Genomic DNA, 13,516 nt, shown 5'->3' on the forward strand with positions numbered 1-13,516 from the left:
GTCCCAACTAGAAGTGAGGGAGAGGAGGCACAATACACCCCAGGGCCAGAGAATGACAGACAAGAGAGACAGTGAGGACACCTTATAATCAAGATAGATTCATGAACATTGTTCCTCAAACCAGAGCAGAAGGCCGAGCACAGCCTGTAGAGATGCTGTAACATTTTGGCATGGATATGAGTGTTGGCAGACACATCTCCAAACCCAGGCTTGAGAGGGACTTTTTAAAGTATAGACTTTGCCTCCTTCTCCATTTCCCCTTATTCTCTACAAAGTTACGAATGCTTTGAGGGCAAGCAGTGTCTCCTTACCTTATCATTATTATCATCTACCACAAGGCCTACCTATAATACCTATAATAGGAACTAACAAATATCTGCTGAATGATGGATTATGAAACTTCCAGACTACATGAACTAAGTTCTTACCTTTCAAAGGCTTAAATGATATACAAGGTGTGTCAGCTAAGACCGACATGTGTTTACTACTTATCAAGACATGATTCATTCACCCCTTGTTGTTCCTTTTTCCTCTTTCAATCTCCCTATATATAAATTTAAATATGTGGCCATTGAATTAGATGGTCATAAATAATGTTGGGTATTGATTTATTTAAAATACCTTTGACGTGGGTAAATGTATCAGGTTTTGACCACAGACCTTTTCTACATATCAGAATTACAATTTCCTGACCGTGCACTGCATGATCTAAGTAGCAGGACAGGATGATTTAGGAAGGATTTCCCCTATGTAAAGTATAGTTGTCTGGTGAAGGACAACAACAAAAAGATGGCACTTGCAGTTTCAAGCTCAGCCTCCCTATGAGACTTCTGTTGGTGCAGACATAATCATATCTGATAATGGTTACACACGATGACAGCTTTCAATAATGACTGAAGGCAATTTTCTGGGGGATAGATATTCCTTATAATAAAGATGTTAGAGGACAGATATTCCTCATAATAAAGAACATCAAAATGGATTTAATTGAGGAGAGCATCATAGATGAAACCCTGTGAAGGGTTCTGAATTTCCTAACACCATATACCTAATATTTTTATGGCTTTATGAGTAGCTAGTGCTTGCTCAACCCTTCAAAGTCAACCAGTCATATTTCACACATTCTTTGTGTGTTTATTCAGCAAATAAATCTTATCCAATAGTAACCAGAGTTGAGGGAACAGAAAGAAATTGTGACACTTAAGAGATAAGAATCCACCCTTGTAAGACATGGCCCAATGAATGTCCTTTCTATCTTTTTATTGGCAAGTCTGCCTCTTTTGGAAAATGGCTACTTAGGGTAGATGCTGTGGACAGGAGATTGGGAAGTGATTATTCCCTGGACTATGATTTGTGTGTGGTTTCAGTTTGTCTGCCACAAATGGAAATTTAATCTCATTATCAGGTACTAAGGGCTAAAAACGTAATCTAATTATAGTGGGAACTTTAGGAAGTGATTAAGACTGTATGCAGTCATTAGGGTTGAGTCCACATAATTAATTTCTAGTAGTTTTCTACCTTTATAGCAATAGGGGAAGAAACTAGAGCAGACACCCACGTGTTCCTTGTCTTCTGCCATATAATGCCCTGTACATATATGCACCTGGTTGTCGATACAATTATAGATGTGAGAATGCAACTATTTGCCCATGAACCTACATATCTGTAAGCCATAATAAAGCAATTTTAAAAATAACTGATCTGGTCTATGTTATTGCATTATTTTTTAACAGGAAATGTGCTAAGAGAACCAGTGAGCTGAAACATGAGTCTCCAGTCTGCCTCACATTGTCACCATGGACTGAGTGGGACAGCCATATTAGAAAAGAGACATCTTCAAAACCAATTAAGAAACATTACCACCAAGAGGTATAGGAGGAGCCTACAAGAGGAAGCCATTTAAGGTAAGCCCAGCAGAGACTGCCATGTGGACAAGGTAAAAGCTCATGATTTTATTGCCTTCATATCAAAATTGGCTTAGAATTGAATCACTTGGCTCTTTCTCTCTCTTTATTGCATCTCAGTTCAGAATGCTCACATCTCTTACCAGCCAACTTTCCCTTAGATCTTCACTTGGGCTTAACAGTCCAGTCTTTGCTAATCATGTTTGTAGTTTTATCCTTTTTTGCAGAAAATAGGCTTAGTCTGCCCACCATTGGCACTCTGTTTCCTGTCATAATGCCACTTTCCCTGGGCATACAAAAATTCCTTGCCCTTCTTTTACTGTGTAACTTTGTGAGCTTTTACTATTTACTTTGTGTGTCTTGTCACATTTCTTGTAGATGTCCAGTGGATCTTAGGACCATTTACTACATTTTCTGCAGTAGTAATTTCACAGAAATATCACATGGACATTTTTAAACCCAAATAGAAAGTCTTTATTGTTAGCCAGCAGCTACACATGAAGCCTGTCCATATCATGCAGCCCTGTTCCTCACAGTTCTTAGCCTTTAATGCACAAAAATGATATTTTGGATGGCACACTTCAGTTAGCAAGATGTACAACTATAGAAGCAAAAAGAAAGTGTTAGTGCATTTGGGGACTTGTCACTTCTCAGCTTCTTAAGCCACATGAAGGAAGTTACTTAGACTTTTGTTACTGTTTTGACAGACCAGCTAGGTCTTTGTTCCTTTTTTTTTTTTTTTTTTTTCAGATATTGTTGCCTAGGTGCTGGGTTTCAAGGACTGATTGGTGTTTCTGTCTTAGTGTCAGTTGTGTTACAATGTGGGAACCTTTTAAAGGCAAATCGAATCAGGATAGGTCAATAAAACAAACATGGTAAAAGAAAGTCTATTGTGTGCAGTGATAGGACCTACCATGCCCACAACAAGATTCCTCTGTCCACTGTAAAAGATCAGAAATGGAGGCCCAGAGGAGGTGGACTGCTTTCACTGGGTCTGAACACAGTAACAGTCTACAGTAACAAATAGTGACCACAAACCTTTACTGAATAAACGTTCTTCCTATGTCCTTTCAAATGATGTCAGGCATCTGATTTGTATCATAAACTGTTTCAATTTTTTTGTGATATACACTATTTACACTATTTAGTTTCTTCCAACAATGAGATGAATGTTGTGTTCCTGCTTTACAAATGTGAAAACTGAGACAGGCAGAAGCTAATCACAAACTTACTAACTATGAAAGCTAGAGTTTTCAATCTAGTTTCAATCTAGATGCTAGAGTTTTCTTCCAGCATCTGCAGTCTTAACCTGTGTGCTGTGTTGTCTATCTATCACCAGTTGTCCTCTCTGTACCCTTATTTAATAAACTTTCCTGGAACTTGATTTTAACACAGAAAGAAATTAACTGTAGGAAGACAAGGCTTAATATCAAGTAATATATAAATAAGAAAGAAGTGAGTGGAAGCCTGTTGCTGCTTGTATTATGCTAATTAGATTCCCATCACCACCAGCACCAAAACAAAAAGCAAAAAAAAAAAAAAAAAAAAAAAAAAAAAAAAAAAACCAAAAACAAACAAACAAAACAAAAACAACAACAAAAACAAACCAGGATGTGCTGGTCCCAACACTCAGGGAGATCATGGGAGAACCTCCTCTGAGACCCCCTTTAGGAAAAGAACGAGGACGTTTGGGGTGTTCTTTGCGATTGGTTTTGATGCTTTTTCATGACTCTTTTCATCATCTTGACTCTTCCACACAAGGTGATTTCATCTGAGGCTTGAATCTGTAGTATTTGGGGGAAGTGTGTAAAGTGAGGTGGAGGAATTTCAGGAGGAGTCAGGGCCATGTCCAGCAGCGGCAGCAACCACACTCACGCAACAGTAAGATGACCGGTAGATTGGACTAGACGGAAGCTGTTGACGACAGAGAGACATCTAGGTACATTCCTTATCCCGAGAGAATAAGGAGAAGGAGATATGTGATAGGTTATTTCTCCAGTGCGGAAATGAGCTAGTTCAAACCAGATTAGATTATATTAAAGTCAGGTTTTATTGGGAAGCTGCTCTCGGGAGTTCGCTGGCCCTTATGATCAAAGCCAGGGGAGTCGCCATAGAGTGGGGGTGCAGGAGAAAGGGCACGTGCACAGAGAACTAGGAGAAGAGGAGGAGGGGGAATGGGAGGGAGGAACGGAGAGAGGGAGGTGCAAAATGCCCGGATTATATAGGGAGGAGCCTGTGGAGGAAGAGCAGCCCACACTCTGGGCTTGAAAGTTCAGGGTTGGAGGCAGGGTATGCCAGATAGGGACTGAGGGATGCTGGGAGAACCTGGAGGCCAGGACTACTTTGGTACGTCAAATATTCACCTCAGTCCCTTGCCCCAAACACTTTGGCCAGTTCTTGAACTGTGTGGACCCGGTGATCCCTGTATATGCCTGATTCACGCCAGTTTACATTCAGTCCCTTACGACGATGCCTTGGTTTCTGCTTCATGGGGCTCCTTGTCCCTACAGAAGGCCTTTCTGTTCCACGGAAGTCACCTGGCAAGTGAGCCTGCTCCTGACAGAGCCGGTAGAGCTTGGTTGACTCAGTCTCCAGAGGCTGCCTCAGGGTTGTCTCCTCTGGGCTCCAGAGTCTATTTTTCTGTTTACTTAGGGATTAATCATGGTTTCCAGGCTGGCCTGCCAGGATGCTAGCAGGGCTGGTTTAAGAAAGCGGAGGTACTGGATTTGGGGTTTTTCCATGCCCAGGCTAGTGATATTCTGAGGAAGAAAATGAATGGATGTGTTGTCACGTTTACAGCTCCTCAAGGAGTTACTGAAGGTTGTGTAACTTGTCTGATTCTGGTCACTAGTCTTGGTAAAAGCCTAAATTTGTCACTTCCACAGAAATTGGGAAGGGTTCAGAACAGCCTCTACCAAAATATTTTTGTTTGGTTTGGTTTGGTTCCGTGTATGTGTGTGTGCAAGTGCTTGTGCCTGTGTTTGTGTAGAGGTCCAAGGCCAACATTTGGTGGCTTTCTTAGTTCTCTCCCTTGTTGAGACAGGCTCTTTTATGGCACCTGGAGATTACTGATTTGACTAGGCCAGCTGGCCAGTAAGCTGGCCAGTAAGCCCCACCTCTCCTGGCCTCCCTGATGCTAAGATTCAGCCTGACTTTTTATATGTGTGTGTGTGTGTGTGTGTGTGTGTGTGTNAAAACAAACAAACAAAAACGTTTGCAGAGTCCCTCAGGTAAGACTGAGGGACCACACCCCCAGTTGATTTTGATTGGTAAATAAAGTTGCTGGCAACCAATGTCTGGGCAGGGAGACAGAGGTGGGACTTTTAAGATTCCCAGGCAAGGGATAAGGAAGGAGGAAGAGAAGGAAGGAGAGGCATGTTCCATGCCAGGAGAAAGTGAAGGAAAAAGAATAAGCTGTGCTCAAGAAGGTGTGGAATAGAGAGTAGCCCAGCCATTGAGTTGTTTAAGGATATAAAATTATGAAGGCGGTGTGTGTGTGTATGTGTGTGTGTGTGTGTGTGCATGAGTGCCTGCTCACTCGCTCGCTCTCTAGGGCCATATTGAGTAGTATTAATTGGGTGCTGCCACAGAAGCCTAGCATCCATATATAACAATACTGTCAAACATATGAATGAATTTGTAGCAAAATAGGAGAAATTACAAAACCGATAATTATAATATGCAAGAGAGGAGAGTGATGCTGTGGTGGTTTGAATAGGCTTAGCCCAAGGAATGGGTCTATTAGGAGGCGAGGCCTTGTTGGAGTAGGTTTGTTTTTGTTGGAGGAAGTATGTCATTGTGGGGTTGGGCTTTGAGATACTAGGTACTTGGAAGAGAGTCTTCTTCTGGCTGCCTACATCAAGATGTAGCTCCCTTTCCAGCACCATGTCTTCCTGGATGCTGCCTTGCTTTCCACCCACACAATGATAATGGACTAAGCCAGCTCCAGTTAAATGTTGTTCTTTAGAAGAGTTGCTGTGGTTATGATGTCTCTTCACAGCAATAAAACTCCAACTAAGACAGATCATAAGGGTTATGTGCTTTGTGTCCTTATAAGATTCAAGTAGGCATATTTATACTGAATCCATATCTTCCAAGTGGATGTTAATATTTTAGCATAATCTAAAAGAAGAAGTAAACTTTAAAATATGGAGTGTATTATATATGTATACAAATGTGCATGCAATAACAACTAATAAAAAAGAGGTCATAAATTTAAGAGAGTGAGAGATGATATATAGGATAGTTTGGAGAAAGGAAAGGGAAGGGAAAATGTCGTAATTACACTAGAACTTCAAAAATAAAATTTAAAAAGGAAAATAATTACTAAAAATACTAGAAGAAATAGATAACAAATGGAAAATATGTGATCATTCAAAAGCAGGCAGAATAGAATTAAAAGCTAGAAAATTACAACGTTGAATAAGATGCCACAGAAAATTAAAAACAAGATATCTACAAATTTCAACATTAATTATAAGAATTTTGATTATTTGTGTACTCCCTGTATGAATGTAAGTGTTCAGAAAAGCTAAGGTACTTGTAAAATGTAAAATATGCAAATGCTATGCAATGAAAACTTAATAGCAGAATTTAGATGAGGAAGTCATTGCCTTAGATGTTCCCTCTTGTTGCTATGATAACATAATCCGAGGACAGAGGCTTAAAAGAGAAAGGGTTTGTTTATATCGCAGTTCCTAGTCACAGTCCATTGTGGCAGAGATTTAAGGAACTTAAATGCTCATGTTATATCCTCAACCAAGACCAGAGAGCAATAAGTATAAGCAGCTAGTGCTTGCTCTTTCTACTTTATGCAACCCAGGATGCCCTGCCTATAAAACACTTTCATCCCCAATTGACATATGTCTTCCATATCAGTACATAATCACTGCAGTCCCTTATAGACATCACTAGAGGCTAACCTTAATCCAAATAACATCTTATTGTGCCAAATGTCTGCTTCCTATGTGTCAAGTTGGCAGGTGATGCTAACCATCATAATTATTATTAGGAATTTGAAGAAAACGTCTTTGTAGGGACAAAAAAAATGTCACTATAAAGACACTGTACTAAATTCATCAAAGAGGATGATAATTCTTAAAACAGAATTGAAATTCGAAACTTACAAAGACATTAATACATCAATTTTTTGTTCTCTTCTCAATGATCCATAAAGGAATCAACACCAAAGTAATGAACTTACATATACTTGGATAGCACAATATCAAACTTCATCAAGTATGTACATAAGGAACTTTAAACCCTAAAGTTAAAAAAGTACATGTTATCAAGCACAAAAGGAAATATCCATTCCAAAAGGGCAGATATGAAGTCATAAAATAAATCTGTGTGAGTAACAGGAAGGTGATATTACTTTTAAAAATCCATTGACTTATATTAAACCAGGAGGCAACATCTGATGTAGAGTGGGTTATCAAATAATACTAAGTATTAAAGGATAGCAACATTATTCTAGAAAAGAATGTGATGCTGTGATCCAGAGTGAAAATTGGAATTATCCAGGTGGAACAGTAAAATGCTAAATGAAGGATAAAAGTAAATAATGTTTTCTTAGCTCTCCAACTGCTCGGATGTTCTTTGTAGAAGGTTTATATTACTATCACCCCATGACTTCCTAAACACGTGTTAGTGTGAGGCTTGGGAGGTAGATTCATTAGGGCAAAGTATAAAATCTGGGGAGCATTCTATTCTCCGACATGCTACTGAACTGGGAGTTTTCTGTACTATTCTTGAAACTTTAGTTACACTCAGCAATTCCATGAAAATTGATAACTCTCTACTTCACTGTCTATCCCTGCCAAAGGAAATGCTCTACTTGTGAAAATATTTGCAAAGAACTCCAGGCTAACATATTTCAATTTCTCCTTGAAATAGAATGGTAATTACCTTGCTTTCTGAGCCACTGGCTGTAAAAGGAAATCAATGTAGATTATATTTGGGGCTAGTAAGAACTTACTCCTACAGTAATTTCAAGTATATTGCTTTTTATTTATTCAATATGTTTTTTTTCAGCCCATGGAGCATTGCACTGCCATATTCAGGTCACCACAAGTCATCAGAAGAATTATGCAGGAGAGAACACAATAGTCTGTAGAAATTTAATTCTAAGAAATTTCCAGTTTCAATCATACTTTTAAAACATTCAAAGCTTTCAGTTATACCTAAATTTAATAATGTAGCTTTCAAAACATGGTATGTGCAGTTTAAGAACACACACACACATACACATACACACACACACACTGACACACACAGACACACAAAGGTTTGAAGTCTCACTGTCTAGAATGGAAGAAGTGGTTAAGTATAAAAAAAAAAAGCAAAGTAGTTATTAAGGATAACAGAAAATTGAGCCAAGAGCTAGGTTCTGCAATTCTGGATTTCTTCACATTACATTTTACATTTGAGAAACTGAGAAGATATCTAAATCAAAAAATCCCCTCGCACTCAGCAAAGTGTAATTGTAAATATCAAGGTAAATCAGCTAATTTGTCCCCAAGTGAAACAAGGTAAGCATTCCATCATTCCACTATCTAGGTAAATGTTTTTCTACCAGTGATCTTTAGTGTGTTAATTTCTATCATTTTAGATTTTGTGAGAAGAGAATCAAGCCTTCAAATTAACATACAACACTCAAGCAATCCAAGTCTAATCTGTTTTCCCTGTGCACATTTGTAAAATAAATCCTTGTACCACTAAGAATCAACTGATGCCCTCCTGGGGAAAACCCCTCACCCAGATATTAGCTCAATATTCTGAAGTTGCGTTTCCTCTATATTTTGGCCTATGGATACCTTTTTTTTCCCCTTACTTTTTGGCAGGCCAAGTTTGTTTAGACAAATAGAGCCAGTAGGATATAGATAATTTAACTTTTATAGCCCCAAATACCTAATGGAAATAACTTAGAAATGGAAAGACTTATTTTAACTCATGGACTTTTATAGCCTTGTGCTTTACCTGAGCATTATGGTAGTGAAAGCACATGAAGGTGAACGATTTTTAACTCATAAAAATCAGGAACTAGAATGAGAAAGGAGGCATGAGGAGATACAGCTTTATGTGACCCACTTAAGGATCCAGCTAGGTCCCATCTCCTCAGTTTTCCATCACCTTACAATATAGTCACCAGCTACGACACAGGACGCAGAAGCTTATAAACATTTCATAACACAAAATTAATTTTCTCTCGGAATTTCTGTGAATATTTGTAGCATTATCCAATATTCAAGCCTAGGGTCTCAAAATCAAACAGAAAATTATATATTGCTAAGAAATGAGAGCATAAAACAACATTTCTATTCCAAACTGAAAGAATGGAGGCTTAGAAAGGAAAGATGGGATCAAAGAAACATCAAAACCCAGCAAAGCATACACTGAGTACTTAACTCTGTGTCTGACAACAAGGACATATGGTAGCATGATATAAGTTCATTCTCCAGAATCCTGAGGTCTCCATTACAGTTTAGATCACCCACTTTGAGTTTGGCAGGGAAGGTCATATTGCCAGAAACATAACATAGTCTTTCCTCTTAGATTTAGTCTGTAAGCAATCTCTGTCAACAATGAATCCAAGTTGTACCCTGGACACAGTTCTCCCCTTTAAAGTATATTGATGTTTCTCCAAGTTTCTCATGACTATGCCGTGCCTACTTCCACTTTATCCCAGAAGGAACATAATCACAGAAAGATGATAGAGTCAAACTATTGTTCATCTTATATGGGCTAGCACACACAAATGAATCAACATAAATATTTAAAGACACAGGGCTCAGACAAGGAGAAAATGCCAGAAGGGAATTTGGCTGATGGTAAAACAAGATCAGTTTACATGTTAACTCCTCTCTCCGTAATGCCTGCTGAGGAGCTTGGAGTTGCCAGGTTAAAATACAAGCTCTTCAGAACCATGAAAAAAAGAAAATGGAAAACTACTTATTCTTTCTGATGCAGCTCAAAGTGTCAAGAACATATTATACAGTTGATAGACACTTAATAAGTTAAATAGAGGCCATCACTGTCATATTGATTACACAGTGAAGAGGTGAAACCTGGTATGTGCCATCTTGAGTGATGTCAGGGGAACAGAGCACAGTAGAGACAGCAGGACAGTCTGATTAATTCATTCCTTCTCTGCTTCATGGGAGGCCTCTTGGTTACACCTACCTGACTTCCTTGTCAACTCTGCATTGTTAAGAAGACTGCGGTAGTGTGCAAGATTTGTACAGACTAGGTAGATGTCAGTCCAGCCTATTTTTCTCTTTGATTCTTTGAACCAAAGGATCCTAGACACAAACAACGCAGGAGTTAAAGTGCATGGACATCTTCAGTGTGAACTTGTAAGATCAATAAAGGAATGACAAAAGTGATTTACAGTGTCTCTGAGAGAAGGAGCAACCATGTTGTAATGTCAGGTCTAAGGCAGAAACCCAAATAGGACAGATACCTCATCTGCTTCAGTCATTATTCTTTAACCTGCCAGATTGGATAAAGTGTTTTACAAACCAAGTTCCAAGGGGAGGTTTTTGAATCTACATGTTAAAAATTAAATAAATGTTCAATGTCCCATTGGATAATTAAGTGGTGGATTAATACTCAAATAATAATCTTTTCCTGTCACAATACTATACACAACAGGGAAAAATATTTGCCAAACATAACTATTTGGCATGTGTGAGCTCCAAGTTATATCTGCCATGTGAGTTTTGTATCTTCTAACACTTTAACAGTTTATACCTCAGAATGTATCCTAAGTGATTAGAAACACTAGTAAAGACAAGCAAATATACTTAAGTAATTTATCACCTTTAAAAAAAATCTGTTTCAGGCCATTGGATCCCTTCCCACTACCTAAACTGCCTGGTTGGGCCTCAGTAGGAGAGTGTGTGCCAAGTCCTGCTGGGACCAGATGATACAGGGTGGGGTAAAATCCAAGGTGGGATCACAATATCTAAGGATAAGTGAGTGGCAGTTAGGGAAGGGGTTTGTAAGGGTGGGACTGGAAAGAGAAGGGAGGAGAACTCTGATCTGGATGTAAAGTTGTAGTGGTTTGAATATGCTTGACCCACGGAGTGACACTTTTAAGACGTGCAGCCTTATTAGAGTAGGTGTGAACTTGTGAGAGGAAGGATGTCACTGTGGGGATGACCTTGAGACCCTCTTCCTAGCTGCATGGAAGATGATCTTCTCCCGCCTGCCTTCTGATCAAGATGTAAAACTCCTGGCTCCTTCTCCAGCACCATGTCTGCTTGGATGCTGCCATGCTTTCTGCCACGATGATAATGGACTAAACCTCTGAAACTATAAACCAGCCCCAATTAAATGTCTCTTATAAGAGTTGCCTTGGTCAGGATGTTTCTTCTCAGCAATGAAAACCTTAACTAAGACAAAAGTGAAGAAACATCTCTAAATGAAAATGAAAGGAAACAAGGCCTCCATGAACATAGTGGAACAAGTGCCCCTGTGTCATGGTGGGGAATCTTTTGGGTTTATGCCCAAGAGTGGTATAGCTGGATCTTCAGGTAGATCCATTTCCAATTTTCTGACGAATCTCCAGATTGATTTCCAGGGTGGTTATACCTGTTTGAAGCTGGAAACAACCCAGATGTTCCACAACAGAAGAATGGATACAGAAAACATGGTTCATTTCCACAATGGAATACTACTCAGCTATTAAGAACAAGGACATCCTGGGATTTGCAGGCAAATGGATGAAACTAAAAAATATCATCCTGAGTGAGGTAACTCAGATATAAAAGGACATGAGTGGTATACTCACTAATAAGTGGATATTAGCAAAAAAAAAAAAAGTACAGGATACATTTCACAAAACTCAAAAAGGTTAACAAGCTGAAGAGCCCAAGTGAGGATGCCTCAATTCCACTTGGAAGGGAGAAGAAAGCAATCACAGGAGAGGGGAGGGAGGGTCATGGGTGGGAAATGGGACAGGGAGGGAAAGAAGGGAACAAGATCAGGTATGGGAGCAGGGTGGGGGTGGGGGTGGGGAAATGATTGAAGCCCTGAGGGCCAACAAAAAGAATGGAAAAAGGCAGCCTGGGGAGGTAGGAGGTTGGGGGAACCATTCAGAATGTACCAGAATGTACCAGAGACCTGGGAGATGAGAGACCTTCAGGACCCAAAGGGAGGGGGGCTTAGATGAAATGCCCTACAATAGGGAGAGGGAACTTGTAGAACCTACCTCCAGCAGAAAGACAGGGCATTGAGTGAGGGATGAGGTTGCTATCCCACAGTCAAAAAGTCTGGCCCATAATTGTTTCTGTCTTACACCCAACCAATGGACAGAAGCTGCTGACCCCTGTGGTTGAATTAGGGAAAAGCTCAAAGAAGCTGAGGAGAAGAGTGACCCTGTAGGAAGACCAGCAGTCTCAATTAATCTGGACCCCTGAGATCTCTCAGACAGTGGGCCACCAACCAGGCAGCATGCACCAGTTCATATGCGGCCTCCAATGTACATACAGCAGATGAATGCCTGGTCTGGGTTCAGTCAGAGAAGATGCCCCTAGCCCTCAGAAGTCTGGAGGCCCCAGGGAGTGGAGAGGTCTGGTCGGATGTGGGGGGACATCCTCGTGGAGATGGGGTATGTATATGGGATGTGGAGCAGTCAGATGATGGACTGGGAGGGGGGAAACCTGGGGTGTAAAGAAAAAGATTAAATAAAAATTTTAAAAAGGAAAAGTCAGAAGGCTTGTTTGCAGGAGAGTGGGTATCATATCATGGAGCATCTTATAGTTCCCTCATCAGTTCCATATTTGAATAAAGTCAGAATTTTTTTCTCTCAAATTTTTTTATTAGATATTTTCTTTATTTACATTTCAAATGTAATCCCCTTTCCTAGTTTTCCCTCTGAAAATCCCCTATCCTCTCCCCTTTGCCCCCACTCCCAAACCCACCCACTCCTGCTTCCTGACCCAGGCACACCTCTGTACTGGGGCATAGAACCAGAAGGTTTTTAATATGTTGTCAAAATGTAATTTTCTCTGAAACACTTTTGGTTTATCTCAATGGAGAATTTCCATTCATGATTCACTGAATTGGTACTCTCTGTTCCCTCACTATAAAGTTTTAGAGGTTGTATACATGGAAGCATATCTATATGCAGAGGATTAAGGGACTTTTAGGGAACAGAGGCAGGCAACCATGTGAGAGGCCCTGGGCATGCCCTTCACAGCATGGGTCCCCTAAAAGGGCTTCTGCTTCCTGCTCTCTGCAGTGCAATGGGTTCATTCTATAGGTGGTTAGGGAACTGGTCAGTTGTTTCTAAGTAGAACTCCATTAATTTAATGGAGAGGGAAATATGCAAACAGAAGTTAGGCACAGAGGCACATCCCTGCAATTTCAACATGTGTGAGCTAGAAGCAGATGATTGATTGCTTAATTGTGTCAGTTCTAGGCTACCATGGAGTGTAGATGGACACACCACACACACACACACACACACACACACACACACACACACACACACACACACACAGAGAGAGAGAGAGAGAGAGAGAGAGAGAGAGAGAGAGAGAGAGAGAGATTCATTAAACGAAAGTGAAGAAAGTAAAGTGGGACAAATAATTTCACACTGATAACTA

This window comes from Mus caroli, chromosome 15 (assembly GCF_900094665.2).
Source record: "Mus caroli chromosome 15, CAROLI_EIJ_v1.1, whole genome shotgun sequence".
Taxonomy (NCBI): Eukaryota; Metazoa; Chordata; class Mammalia; order Rodentia; family Muridae; genus Mus; species Mus caroli.